The sequence below is a fragment of the Stegodyphus dumicola genome, chromosome X1 (assembly GCF_044657685.1).
Source record: "Stegodyphus dumicola isolate Sdum_Otavi_A_Nest chromosome X1, ASM4465768v1".
NCBI lineage: Eukaryota > Metazoa > Arthropoda > Arachnida > Araneae > Eresidae > Stegodyphus > Stegodyphus dumicola.
Genome location: NC_140780.1, coordinates 228,483,624 through 228,499,692, shown reverse-complemented (window position 1 = coordinate 228,499,692; position 16,069 = coordinate 228,483,624).

Genomic DNA, 16,069 nt, shown 5'->3' with positions numbered 1-16,069 from the left:
TAAATGAAGAAACACACACCATCTTTTTATTTAAGCATTACACTTCAAAAACAGATACACATACCAATTTATTTTCACTAGCCTTTATACTGATAACATGCCATATAAAAATGAAAAGAATTATCCTTGAAATTTAGATAAAATGAAGTAACACAATGGGAAAATTTATGCACACAGACACCTTTTTTCTATTGCATGTTGCCTGACATAATCCACAAGTGCCTAAAAATGTACCCAAAGAAACACATTTCAATATTAACAAAAAATTGTTTACAGATTAAAATTCATTCATTTCATACCAGTATTATAAAGATCATGCATGAAACAAATCTGCTTTCCCATACTTTTAAGTAAAACTTTTATACTGGAAAATAGACTATATTTCTATATATTAGAAACAAGAAAATACTAATTTGAATGTTCTGCATTCATTTCTAAATCTTTACTCCATTGCCAAATTGTATAATACTGTGATTATAAATAAACTTGCACAATCCTTGCAATTATTGAAGTCAGATTATATATATTTTGTCTCACACTATTCAATTTATTCCATTGACTTCAGATGTCAATGTCAAAATTCTGGAAGTTATTTTAACCAAGAAACAGTAGTGGGCACCGTGCATAAACAACTCATCTAACTTTTTAACAATAGTGATTATAAAATAAAGAAAAAAATTATATATTATTCCAACGATATTGCAACTATAGTATAATGTTACATATATCTTTAGCAAACATTCAGATTTTATCTTGACTTTCCAAATTATTATTTATTCTTTAATAAATTTCAATATGCTAATGATTTTCATGTTACATTAGTATAAATTCCACAATTAGCACAGGAAAACAAAATCCGCGCTTTATATTAGAAGAGAAATTTCTTTTCCACATTCAAAACATCTACATTGGCGATGTTTGGCGACGGGTACATTAACCCTAGACTAATTTAATTATAGCTATTATTACAGAAATTAGCAGACACTCAGGTTATTGTACACAAGAATTTCACTTTACTTGCACATTATAAACATCAGAGAAGATATAAACTCTAAATGAAGGCGTAATTAACATTATACTTACTAAGCAAAGTTCAGCGCCTGGACCAGGTTTCCAATTGTCTCTTCGGCAATTATATACCCATATTTTTCTTCATTCTTCATTTTTAGGAAATTTTACCAATGTATGACCTTTCCGTGAATGATTTCAACAATTAATAGCTGTACATCCGCCCATTTTACACAAAAAAGAAACACAAAAAATTGTTGCACCGTAACTACACAGCCGCCATTAAATCTCCCACTTGGGAGCACAAGCGCCTAGACATTGGGTTCTCATCTATCCCAGAGCTCCCCACTCTCGGTTGCTCGCCAGACGTCACTTCCGTTTCAGAAGATGTAAATAAGTTGGGAGGGGGGGTTGAACCAAAGCTAACGTGGTTGTCGTCTTTCTGAGAGCCGTGTTATTCCATGCAGCTCTTAAATATCGTGTGCCCTCAAAATATACATTTTTAAATGGTTAATGAAGTAGTGTTTTTTATTTCTGTTGTTATAATGTTACCTATAATATTAAGCAGAACAGTTTTTTTGAGTAACATTATAATGAAATAATATATTTCGAATGATATTTTTTTTTTTAATATTTACCATTCGGAAGATGTTAGGTATTACATCCAATAAGTGATTTCAGTAAAATAAAGATTATTATCATTTTATTGGCTCTGTGAGATGACTGAGAAGTTTTATGCACTCCCAAAGTCACCAAAATTAACAAACTGGTGTGGTGTAATCTAAATTCAAATGACTTCAAACTGCATAAAAATAACAAAATGTATAATTTTTCTATTTTATAATGATGTTCTAAGGAATTTAAATGCTATTTAAAATCTGTGGTATTGTTAAGTATGTTATGAATAAGGACAGGCAGTTGTATCAAACTAAAATGCTGAAAGCGGTAGGTAAATAGATAAAGAAAAATGTCTTTAAAATATAGTTTGGGAAAAATGAATATGTTAACTGTGTTAAGTTGTGAATTCATTAACGCACTTCATGTACTATAACTAGCACTGATAAAGATAAAGTTTTCTTAATATCGATAAAAAAAGTACATAAAAACATATTCCTACATATCATTAAAATATTAGTATTTTTCATGAATTCCAGAGAAAATATGCTAATGAATAATAAATACCATGGTCAAGAATTACCTAAACAAACAGCAAAAAAAAAAAAAAAAAAAAAGATTCCCTACCTTGATACATAAGAAAGGAATATCACCATGTAACACATTGTTCACTTGTGTCAATATCACAGGCATTTTCTTCAGATTCTCTTTTGACAAGTTGTATCTGTTAAAATGCCCCTGAGGCAGGAAAACAATCATCTGCTGATGGGACAGGTGCATATTTAAAACATAGAGATTCACAGCATTCGTAACGATATCAAACATGTTTTCACAATGCTTGAACCTACACCTTTTTCAACGTAAACATTGAGACACATCAAATGCATACAAAGAGGCCACTAAATTTAGATTCTGTTTCTCCAGGGAAGTTTGTATTTGAGAGAAATATGAAGCTATAAATGTGAGACTCTTATTTAAATAACCCTTTTTAAATAACGCTTAAGCATTTCAATCGAAGAAGATAAAAAATATTGACAGCATCTGTGGTTTTGACAAAATACTAGTCATTAGGGCCAACCTTACTGTATTTTCTGCCCACGAAAGCATACAGAAAGTAAAAATCTGTTAATCACCCTTCACTGAAACCAGAAATAACTGAATAAAGATAGAACATTTCACAAAGAAATCTATAAAAAAAACTTCAGTATTTGGCATTCTGTGCAATCACCCTACCTCCACCTCTTAAAAACGCTACTACTCGCCAAAATAGCAAGCTCACGCTACCATATTCCTCACTTTTTCAAAACTGGATTTAAAGGCAACAATATATCAACTGCAATCTCTCTAAAGACTTTTGTTCTAGCAGATAATTCTAAAAACATCCTTTTTACATTAGAAATAAGTTTGCAATTGTCTGTGAACAATTCATGAAACTTTTTGGCAAGGTGTACAGGGTGTGCATTTTAGATACATTATTTTGAGAAACGACCCTGTAAATGCCTCACATTTTTTATACATCTCATCATTCAGGAAAAGAATGGCATATTCATGTTTACTTCTATTAAGACGAAATAAATTCTATTGATGAAACTTGAGATATACCGAAACTGTTGGTTTCTTTCTACATATGCTATCAGGAGGAATATATCTGATATTTTAGGGTGTAAGGTTTTAGTTGCAATGTTACATATGAATTTTACCACAGCATTCATTCATGCAAATGAATTGCTGTTCAAAATCACACTTTGGATATCCTAAACTGCACCAATGTAAGCAGTATGTCAATATGTTCTTCTTAAAATAGATTTATAGGGAATTTATCACTTTCAAAATATCTTTTTGCAGATGGACTTTTAACTTTCCAAAATGTCATTCAATTCAAATCATTCATGAACTACTTATGACATGACATGCAGCTGTAAACACTAGTAAATGTTTTGTTGTTTCACTGACATTACACTTCCTCTTAATTGTATGTTTGTGCTATGCTACAAAATAAAATTTTTGAGCACTAAGTGGTTTTTCTGGTGCTTATGTATCAATAAAAGTGTCCATTCCAAATTCTTTTGAAAAATTGTTCATTTTCCCTATCATTGAAAGCTTAATCTTAAGCTTGGCAGTATAGCACATAAGGAAAAGCAAAGAAACAAATGAAACTGAGAGAAGAAATTTTGACAGAACCTAGTCATCACTCTGGCATTCATGCTGCTAAGTTCATCAACAATAACCTTCCTGAAAAGGAGCATTTCATCCATTTATTTTTTTAGGTAATTTCTAATTATCACACCCCACCACCACCAAAAATTATAAATTTGTTGCCAACTTTGGAGAGAGATGTTTATTTGAGTACTTTTGTGTCTATTTTAATAATGCATCCAGTGCCACCTATTTCTTTTTTTCTACAATACACACATACTCCTTTTTTTTTTTTTTTTTTTTTTTTTTTTTTTTTGTGCTACTGTTTGATTTCTTGGACACAGCATTGAAATCAAAATTTTAAAATAAGAAGGTAAAAAAAAGAGGTCCATAAAGCCTTTAACCCTTTGATGGGCGGCGGGATGGCTTTTTTTATCAGTTTCCTAAATATATAACAGATGGTGGCACTAGTAATTCATAGAAATCATGTAGGAAAAAATTCTTTGCAGATCTAATTTTGAAGCATTTTTTGTTTTAATTTCTTATGCAATTTAAATCATTTGGACAACTTTTGGTATTAGAATGAATATATTTTTTCTTGCAGATAAAAATTATTATTTGAATTCATATACATATATTAATTAAAAATGGTTGAAATGAAAAGGTGGGACAAATTTGTCCCATCACGCATGTAGGAAATACTGCTACTAGGGGACAGGACTATTGAAAATGTTTTCCGAACATTTGTTCCATTGTGATTTTGTACCTTCGGTTTAATTTTCTGAAATTTTTTTGGTAGGTTTATGGTTATTTCTAAGGTATCACAAACTATAATAATCATATGTGATATGCTGATTAATTTGACCACTTAAAAATATCTATATCAGACTGAGAGAAAAAGTGTCAAATGGTGGCACAGAATTTTTTTTCATTTCCTTGATGTTTGTGTAGTTAATTCATTCATATTGTGTAAACAGTTACCTGCAGAGTGAGAACATTTAAAATATCTAAAATTGTTTAAAATGTATATAGCTGGAAATTTACTGAATATGAGTTCTATAAAGAGAAAAAAATACCAGAGTCCTGTACATGTAAAGTAATAATAAAATTAATATAAGTTGATTTTACTAAGACATAGGTCATCAAATGAATTTTCAATATAATGTAATTTTTAAACAATGAAAATTTTAAGAAGAATGTTGCCCCTGAATATTTGTCTTTTTGTTTATCATAACTGTGAGAGGAAAATTTTGTACTGATGTCCGAATTAAATTTTTCATTATTTTTCTTCTTTTTGTTTGTTTAAAGGTTCCTTTCTGTACAATTCTTTTATTAGCTGGTATGTTTACAGTTGGAGGTTCAAAGTGTGGTATACTCGTATTTATTGCAGATTTATAAATTTTCTCCATTTTAGTTACTTCATTAGGTGTTGTTATTGAGTTTAGTAAGCTTGTAAATTTATTCAGCAGTGCTATTTTTCTTTCTGCTAATGTCAAAGTTTGTGATGTACTTTGCATTAATTCATTTACTATTACTATATCATTTGTGTCGTCTATTATCAATGAAGGATCATTACAGGAATCATGAACTATATCTGCTGGACTGTTTTTCTGCATCTGGCATAAATAATGAATATGCTTACACATATTCCACTTAATTGAAGAATCTATACATGTGCACATATATGTGTGTATGCATACATTACATTCAGTACACTTCAATTCACAGTTACTCTCACTGATCACTTTTTGTATGGTATACAAATCTAAATTGCTTTCTGGTGAAATAATCCAGCCACTTTCATTTTGTATAATTTGTGATGACAGTGTTAAGCTGGTTTTATATCTGTTTCTCAAGTCTCTAATTTTACTTGTCAATTTTCCTTTATTTGATGTAATGATTCTATCAAACATTTTATCCCTAATAAATTTCATAATTGCATGCACAGCCTTATCAAATCTTTTAACATTTTTTCCATGTAAATAAATATATGTACTTTAATGTTCGATGCATTCTTTCAATATGTGTATTTGTATTTAATCCACAATGAACTCTGTGACAATAAGCCCAAGTAGTTGCATCTTTTAAATAATGTGTCGAAAAATAATTACCAAAATCAAGTGTATCGGGATCAGTTTTCAAGAAATTTAACACAACTTCTGCTGCAGTATTAAAACTCTGTATACACATTCTTGTAAAGAAGTGCGGAGAACTTGATACCCTTGGGCTTGTTTTTCTCTACCACCGATTTTTTTAAAATCCTTTTGCCATGCACGGTCAACATGCCATGCACAAAAGAAGCGTTTTTCACGTGTGCCCATCTCTGAAACCTATACATTAAAAAAAGAATCAGCCATATCTGACATGAAAACTTTTGGTTGTAATGTGCCAATGCTTTGCTTGATTATTGAGAAGAATATAGACAAAACTGGTTGGTCACTTCGATTCGAAATTAAAAATGCACAAGGAAATCCTTCTCTTAAATTGTTGACAGTTAATAAAACTATAAGCTCAAAGCCATATGCATTCATGCCATGAGTGCCATCTATACATACAGTTAGTCAATAAAGTCTGCGTACATCAAGAAAAGTAATATCAAATCCAAATTTATGGTGCGAAAAGGGTAGTTTCTTAAAGTTTTTTTTAAAATGTTTAGTTTCAATAAGGGACTTTGAAATTATTTAACTGTAATATTTTCATATCTAATAATTTATGCACACTAAATTTTAAAAGATAAGTGGTCAGAAATCAAAGGCAATAAAGTTTGCGTACAACGCGAAGGAGGCGGGGTATTTCTTAAACTTTTAAACTTCAAACTTGAGAATGCAAAGAAGGTTACACTTTCAAGGTCATTGACTTCCGAAGCAAATTTCACGTTGATTGGAAGTTTTTATTTCTATTTTCTTTGAAAAAAATGACAACCAATAAAGAAATTCCTTTAGTTATGAGACAACTAATTATCAAATTGAGAGATGAAGATAAAACTCTTCGTTATATTGGTAAAACCATTTTCTAGTGGGCAAAGAGTTATTCAAAACTATCTTGACACTGATAGTCTTGCTGTAAAACCAAGATGTGGGAGACCGAAGAAGCTAACGCAGAGGGAAAAAAGAACAATTCTTTTACGAATTAAACAAAATCCTAAACTTTCTGCTGCAAGCATTGCAAAAGACATTTTTTTAACTAGCAACAAGGAAATTTCTCCTGAAACTGTACGAAAAGTGCTGCGAAAGGCCGATTATCATGGACACAAACCTAGGTCTAAGCCATACATTTCCGAGACAAATAGAAAGAAAAGAATTGCTTTTGCCAAAACATATTTAAACTCTTTGCAGGACTTCTGGAACAATGTAATTTGGTCAGATGAAAGTAAATTTACAATATTTAAAGTTAATGGCCACCCTATTGTATGGAGAAAACCAGGAACAGAACTGAATCTGAGAAATTTAAATCCAACTGTCAAACATGGAGCTGGCGGTGTAGTGGTATGGGGGAGTATGTCGTCGAAAGGAGATGGAAATTTTCACATTATTGATAAAGTCATGGATAAGTATGTTTATCTGGATATTCTGAAGAAAAATCTATGAGACAGTGCCCGAAATTTAAACCTTTCTAATACCTTTATTTTCCAACAAGACAACGACCCGAAACATAGAGCTATCATAGAGAAACATAGAGTGAAGGAATATCTCCTCTATCACACTCCAAGACAATTGCATACTCCTCCACAGTCACCAGACCTCAATCCAATCGAACATTTGTGGGCAAAATTGGAGAAACAAATTCGAAAACACAATATTACATCACGAAATGATCTAATTAGTAAATTGCAGAAAGAATGGGCGAAATTTATGTCGGATGACACTTAAAAACTAGTTCAGTCAATGCCCAGACGTCTGCAGGCTGTTTTGAAGAATAAAGGATATCCTATAAAGTATTGAAGTAATGTAAAAAACTTATATTTTACTTTTTTTTTTTTTTTTTGAAAGTGTACGCAGACTTATTGGATGGAATTTCTGAGTTTTTTGAAAAAATTTAAAAAGTATTACACTGATATTATTTACTTTTTATTTAAGCTTACAATTTTAGCTAATAGAAGAAAAATATGCAATGATTAAAAAACATTTTTCTATGCTTTAAGTGTTTTTTTTAATTTAAAATTTAGTCTGTACACAAGACTTTTGTAGCTAACTGTATGCAGTCTGAACTAAATTTTTTTAGCATTTCACTTTGTGATTATTGTCATCATATTTGTCATTATGATGAGAATAAAATCTTCATCGTTAAGGAATGTATGTGTTGGGGATATTACACCTTGTGCCTTATAATATAACACGCATGAAATCTGTGAACTAAGCATTTCATTCACCCACATGTCAACCCTCACATAGTCATTACTATGCTTTAGCCAACCAGCGGTCGAGCAGTAAAGTCGCTGAACACTGGTAGTTCGGTCCGAGGTTCGAATCACGCGAATGAGCTGGCTGCATGGGCGTTTTCGTGGTTTTCCCCATGTGTAACGTGTATACGAGCCAGTTTCCCTTAGAAAGTTCTCCACAAAGGCATCCCTTCCCTTAGGCAGATAGCCCTCGTGTGCTTTGCCATAATTAAATACACCAATACCATTACTATGCTTTACTGCACTGGAAGCTAACTCAAAACTTCGTTCAATGTTTTGCAGATCTCTTTTTGTTATTAGATGCAATCGTTCGAGGCCAGAATCAGATATGGAATTGTGAATGTCATCCAAAATTGCATCAAATGGTACTTTAGCAGCTATTCTTGATGCAATAAAGGTTCTATCCTTACATGAAAGGAAAAGATGACCCATATCATTTTCATGGCCTACATTTTTTTTCTGGAAATATGCATAGTATTCCTCTCGTTTTGATTTGAGCAATTTTATTTTCGCAGGACAATAAGCATTAATTTTTTTACTGCCCAGTAGCTTTATGTGTCGCTTTCCAGAACTCTGTGAATGAAAATGCCCTGAACGGTGACATGTAAAATATGTAACTGTACCAGTGGCATTTGGTTTTCAGATACATGTATTATAAATTTCGACTTTATTTTCTAAATCATCTTTCCATTCAAAAAAACTTTCATAGGATTCAAATTTTAATTCTGATGTTTCAAGTTTTACATCATGAACTTGTAAAAAGTGTTCATTTATCAACTCATTTTCAAAATCCCCTTTACACAAAGGACATTTATACTGTCTCTTAGTTGATATGTGATCACCATTACAACTAGAGTCACATATTTTGAGTTTGGATGTTTCACATACTTTTAAATTTAGAGACTGCAATATGTGTTCATCCGTTGGATGGCATTTTATTACATGCCTTTTCAAATTAAATTTGGGAAAAAAGAATTTCCCACGTCCGCATGGAAACTTGTTTGATGTAATCATATCCGTAGAAATATCCGAATTAGTTTGATTTTTTTCATCAGATTGAACATTTGGCTCTGAAAAGGGCCCTTTATTAAAGTGATCATTTGGTCCTGAAAAGGACCGTTTTGTTTTAAAATGATCAGAGATGTTTGATCAAATTAGCTTGCAAACACTCGACTACGAAAATTACAATACGAGGATTTCCGTTCACTAGCTATTCTATCATTTGAGATCCCTCCCCACAACCGGAAATGACATACTGCGAGCGAAGAGAGTGTGGAACTCTGGGATAGATGAGAACCCAATATCTAGGCGCTTGTCTTGGGAGCGCGAATGCCTGATGATTCAGCCTGGTATATAGGAGCCTTAGGAAAACCAGTCGGGATTCACTTTCCACTCGACAGTGGCCCTTTCAAATTCCGTCGGCGGAAAGTGAAGTGGAAATTCCGTGCGGAATTTAAGTTTATTGTGTAGCCTTGGCTATTAATGTTTAAAATTAATTTATGACTAGTAACAGCATGAATTATAAACAAATAGCTAAGTTATTGCATTTTATTTTCCAGCTATCGAAATGCGACGCTACGAGCAACGTTTTGAAACCAAAACCTCGCAATCATGAATCAGAACTAGAACTAGTTGCCATTCAGCATAAAGAAATTTAAATATAAATTTAAATTTAAATATACTTATTGCCATTCAGCATAAAAGAAATATAAATATGAATATTAACAAAATATTAAAGTTAATTTTATAAAATAATTATACACATGAACAAATATATGAAATAAAAAATAATTATTTCTCATGCACTAACTGGGCCACTACACTACTCCGCCACCAGTAACTAAGTTACGTTACGAAGATGGAGAAATAGGTAGTAACTAGTATTGCAGTGTTAACGACTATCAAAATAATTTAGTCAGTCCTTGAATCTAACAGGTAAACGTATAGTTCTGCCTGTGCGAGAAGGCACAGTTGTTTTTGATTCACATCCGAATTTGAGTCCGGTCTCTGCAAATTAGTGTAGTCAGGTTGTATCAACTGAGAATTTTCCTCAGCTAAAATATATGCTGGTTTCAAGCGATCCAGGGATACATTAACATGTTTTCCTTTTATGCTAATAGTAAAATATTTGTCTTTGCGATCAATAACAGGAAATGGTCCTTCATAAGGAGGTTCCAAAGGTTTTTTTACCCGATCTATTCGCTGAAACACATGAGAACAAGTTTTTAAGTCTTTATGTACAAATATCTGTTCAGATGAATTTTTACGAACTAGTCTCGGTCCAACAACTTCCATCTGTTTTTGGAGTTTATTAGCAAAGTCTCCGATGCTGTCTGGATACTTGGCTCGCTGAAAAACTCTAAAGGAAGTCTGAGACTCTGGCCATAAACTACTTGCGCAATAGAATGATTGGTATCTTCTTGAATAGCAGTACGCAAACCCAAAAGTACTGTTGGTAACGTGTCCGTCCAAGATATGTTGTTGTGGGCTTCTAATGCTGTTTTTAATGTTCGATGAAGGCGCTCAACTTTGCCATTACACGAGGGGTGGTAGGCAGTAGTGTGTTGTAAATTGATGCCACAGATTTTGGACAAAGCTCGTAATGTATCACTTTTAAATTGGGATCCACGATCACTAATGAGTTTACTTGGCGTTCCGAAACGCGCAATCCAGTTGCTATAAAAGGCTCTTGCGACGTTCTCAGCGGAAATATTTTCTAAAGGAATTGCTTCCATCCAATTCGAAAATCTATCTATGCAAGTAAGACAATAAATATTCCCTTTAGATGGTGGAAGTGGTCCTATGAGATCGATATGGATGACAGAAAATCTTCCTGGTGGTACTTCAAACTCACCTAATTTTGTTTTGGTGTGCCGACTGATTTTAGCTTTTTGGCAAAGAATGCAGGTTCTTGTCCACAACTGTACATCTTTTTTTATGTTAGGCGAAATGAATTTTGATGTCATTAATTTCATAGTCGATTTTATTCCTGGATGTGATAAACCATGAATTCGTTGAAAGACGTGTTTTCTGAAAGCCTGAGGAACATACGGCCGAACATGTTTAGTTGATGTATCACACCACAAATATTTCCCCGAAGGTAGAGAACATTGCTTGAAATTCAAGGAAGTAGTGGTTTGCAAACTCTTCAGTTCTTCATCTTGAGTTTGTTCATCAGCTATTTTATCATAATCTATCGATGAAATTTCATTAACTCTAGATAATGTATCCGCCACAATATTATTCTCACCTTTTACATATTTGATATCAGTCGAAAACTGGGAGATGTATTGAAGTTGGCGAGCCTGTCTAGGTGTTTCTTTGTCAAGTTTTTGACGAAAGGCGAATATTAAGGGCTTGTGATCTGTATAAATTGTAAATACTCTTCCTTCTAGATAATGCTTAAAGTGTCTAACTGAAAGATATATGCTTAATAGTTCTCTATCATAGGTGCTATATTTTTGCTGAGTATCACTTAATATTTTAGAAAAAAATGCTATTGGCTTCCACGAGGAGTTTTCATATTGTTGCAACACTGAGCCAATCGCCATATCTGAAGCATCTGTAAATAACGCCAGAGGTAATTCAGAATTGGGAAAAGACAACAGTGCCGTGTTCACCAGGTCATTCTTGCACGTTTCAAACTGTTTTTCAGCTTCTTCAGTCCATTCGATTTTACGTTTGTCCCTCCTTTTAGCGCCCTTGAGATACGCATGTAACAATGCTTGATCCTTCGCTGCATCCTTTATATAACGACGATAAAAGTTAAGTATTCCAAGAAAAGTTCTAAGTTCATGAATTGTTTCTGGTCGTTTGTAGTTAGTAATAGCTTGAACTCTTTCTGGCAAAGGACGGGAACCCTTAGGTGTAATTAGGTAGCCTAGAAACTCGATTTGTGGAACAGCAAACACAGATTTTGAAACATTAATTCTTAACCCAAATGTATGTAATTTTTCGAAAACTAATTTAAGGTGATTTTCGTGTTCTTCATGGGTACTGGATGCAATGAGTATATCGTCTAAATAGGGAAAAACGAATTATAATCCTCTAAAGACTTCGTGAATAAATATTTGGAACGTTGCAGGAGCATTTTTAAACCGAAACTCATTACATTAAATTCGTATAAACCGAAAGGAGTGATGATAGCCGTTTTACATTTGTCCTCTTCTGCAATGGGAATTTGAAAATAAGCTTTGAATAAATCAATTTTAGAAAAAATATTTGTACCTCTTAAAATATGATGAAAATCTTCAATGCGAGGAATTGGGTATCGATCAGGTATCGTCTGCGCATTCAATCGTCGGTAGTCTCCGCAAGGACGATATGAACCATCCTTTTTCGTAACTAGCTGCAAGGGGCTTGACCACTGGGAGTTTGATGGACGAATTATTCCATTGTCAAGCATAAATTTAAATTCCTCTTTAGCTATAGCTAAGCGTTTTGGATTTAGCTGTCGTGCCTGTGAATAAACGGGTTGACCATCAGTCGTAATAAAATGTAGGAAAATTTGTGTAGGAAAAAGGTTAGGTTTAGAAATTTCGGGATATTTCGACAGTAAATCGAAAATTTTTATGGATTTATTTAATGTGGTTACTGAGTAATCACTGGAAATAGCAGCGACATCACACTGGACACAAAGCTGTGTTATGCCATCAATTAATTTTTTCTTGTTTATATCGATAAGCAATTTATATTTGTGAAGAAAGTCAGCTCCTAAAATACCTTTTGTGACATCAGCAATTATGAATGGAAACTGAAAATCACGACGTAATCCCAAATCAAGAGTTAGCGTTTTTATGCCATAAGTGGAAATATCTGTGCCATGAGCTGCATACAGTTTATATTCAGTTTTACATTTATTCTGTGAAGTAGCAGGAATTATGCTTACGTCAGCTCCGCTATCAATAAGAAAGTGCAAATTTGATCTTCGGTCACGAACGAATAAACGAAATTTGCGACAATCCTTCATATTTTCTGCAGCAGCGTTTGCCGCTGAACCTACTGCAGATTCGAGTTTTCCTGGTTTTTGAAATCGCCTTTTACCCAAGCACACGGAGGCTTGCATTTCTCTGGAATGCATTTTGCTCCAAAACGAAAGTGATAAAAACAAAATTTGCCAGTAGGGTCATATCGTTTACGAGATCGGCTTCGAGATCGTGAACGTGAATTACGTAAATCCGAGTCCCTGCGTCTTGAGCGAATGGTTATTTGATCAATTTTTTGTTCAAGAAAGGTAATTCGTTGCAACAAATCATTTGCGGGAACGGAAGGAGCATTAGTACTAAATACTTCTGGTTTCCGATTCATATCACTAATTTTATCTGCCATGTACGCTAACTTGGTTACATCTTCATCACTAACTAATAATATATTTTTTATGGAGTCAGGTAGCTTCTCCAGCCATAAAGTTTTGATTAGATTTTCAGACACATCTGTAGTAGCAACTGATCTCAATTTCTGCAAAAGTTGGCTTGGTTTCATGTCTCCAAGTTCGATACCAGTAATCAAACGTTTAATCCGTACATTTTCACTTTCTTTGAATAAATGTAATAACCTAATTTTAGCATCCGAATATTTTGTGGCACTATCGTTCGTTACAATGTCCCAAATATTTTCGACGAACTTAGATTCAAGCTGTGAAACTAAATAATTAAATTTCGTTTCTTCTGAAACGATATTACTAATTTTGAACTGAGCTTCAACTTGAAAAAACCATATTTCCGGTTTATCAATCCAAAAAGGAGGTATTTTTACACTCACCTTATGAAGCTCCGATGACTGCACCGTATCTTTCATAGCAGTTTCAGAAGAGTCATTCGTTGACATTTCGAAAATTAATCAGGGTCACCACGATGTAGCCTTGGCTACTAATGTTTAAAATTAATTTATGACTAGTAACAGCATGAATTATAAACAAATAGCTAAGTTATTGCATTTTATTTTCCAGCTATCCAAATGCGACGCTACGAGCAACGTTTTGAAACCAAAACCTCGCAATCATGAATCAGAACTAGAACTAGTTGCCATTCAGCATAAAGAAATTTAAATATAAATATTTAAATATAAATTTAAATTCAAATATACTTATTGCCATTCAGCATAAAAGAAATATAAATATGAATATTAACAAAATATTAAAGTTAATTTTATAAAATAATTAAACACATGAACAAGTATATGAAATAAAAAATAATTATTTCTCATGCACTAACTGGGCCACTACAGTTGCACAGCAACCAGTCTATCTCACCTCTACATTGCTCCAGGCTCAGGTAAAGGGGGTAGTTTGTTGTCAAAGGGGCTGTTTCGCACGTGCTTATTACTGAGGGTGGCGGTAGAAAAAAAAATCGAGTTCGAGTAAATGGTGAAATTTTCGAAAAAATACGCTGCTGGATTTAGTAAAGAGTATGGAAAAAAGAAATGGGGAACGTTAATGGATATTTCAAACGCAGAAAAAAAATGGCCTTTTCAAAACTTCAGGTATATGAAGAAACGGAAACATAATTTTAAGTATGATCTTTTGCAAAATGGAAATTTTCTAACAGGTTACATGTTTATAAACTATTTGTTAACAGGAATTTTATGATTACAATACATTATTTTGTCTGAAAAGGTTATGCAACAACGTCATAAGTCAAATCATTGAAATACAGCACCGCGTACGCGTGGTTAATATTCCTAATGAAGTTGAAACAAAAAAAATTTTAATTTTAGCAACCCATGATTATATCAATAATTTTATTTATTCAGGAATTATACCTATCAGGTAGCTACAAATATACTATGTATCGTAGATACCAATAAGTAGTGAGTAAAAATAAAATATAACAAACTTTTAACAAAAGTAATAGGAAGAAAAATAAAAAAAAAAATTAAATAACTATAGGTTAAATCATAAAACATATTATCTTGCACACACATATATGTAATGTTTTCAGTTATTCCAACACATCGTGGGTGAATGGTGAGGCTATTCCATTACACGTTCTGGCAGATGGTTGACGAAGCTGGGGTGATTGAAACACGGAGAAAAATGACGACTCAGGACTTTTCACTTTTAACAGCAAGCATATCTTTATTTTAATTTATAGCAGATGACTTTTTCCAGATGAAGTTAATCAAATAACTTATTCAGTGATTGAACTATTAGATACGACTGACTTTAAACTTTAATACATCATAACGTTCTAACAAAGAAAGAGGAGCATAGCGGAAGCGTTAGCAGGACGAAGGCGAGAAGGCATCTGTCTAGGAGAACTTATGACTCAGCATTTATACGAATGGTTATGTAACAGAGTAGCTTCTAGAAAAATGTAGAAAACTTATGACGCAGCATTTATATGAGGAGGTTATGTAATAGGCGTGAATGTTCTAGCAGGTACTGGGTTAGGGGACGATCCTGAATTGCAGAAAATTAATTAAAGATTGCTGGTTCGCAAAGAGCAAAGCCATCGTATTTTTTTTTTTTTTTTTTTTTATTTTACATCTTCCCCCCCCCCCGTCAAAAAGAGAGGCCGGGGTGAGAAAAGCAATAGTACAGGAGTGAAGCAAAAGTATGAGAAAAGACATGAAAACATCCAGAACATAGCGTACAAGCTTTAACTATGGCCTATCATAGTTCATGACTTTCTCATATAAAATTTTGACTTTATAGCATATGAAATTTTGAACATTAAAACAATGAGTTATAAATAAATATACAATATATGACTAATTTTAAGACTATAACATAATAAATATGATAATAAATATGGAATACTGATAAATAAATAAGTGATAATTACAAAAGTCCTCAATTTTGTTAAAAATGTTCATTTTGTTTTTTGAAAGTCCTTTTCATAAAAAGAGTTCGAATAGAATGAAAATATCTGGTAAAATCTCTAAATGCCAGATAGTCCACAAATATGATGC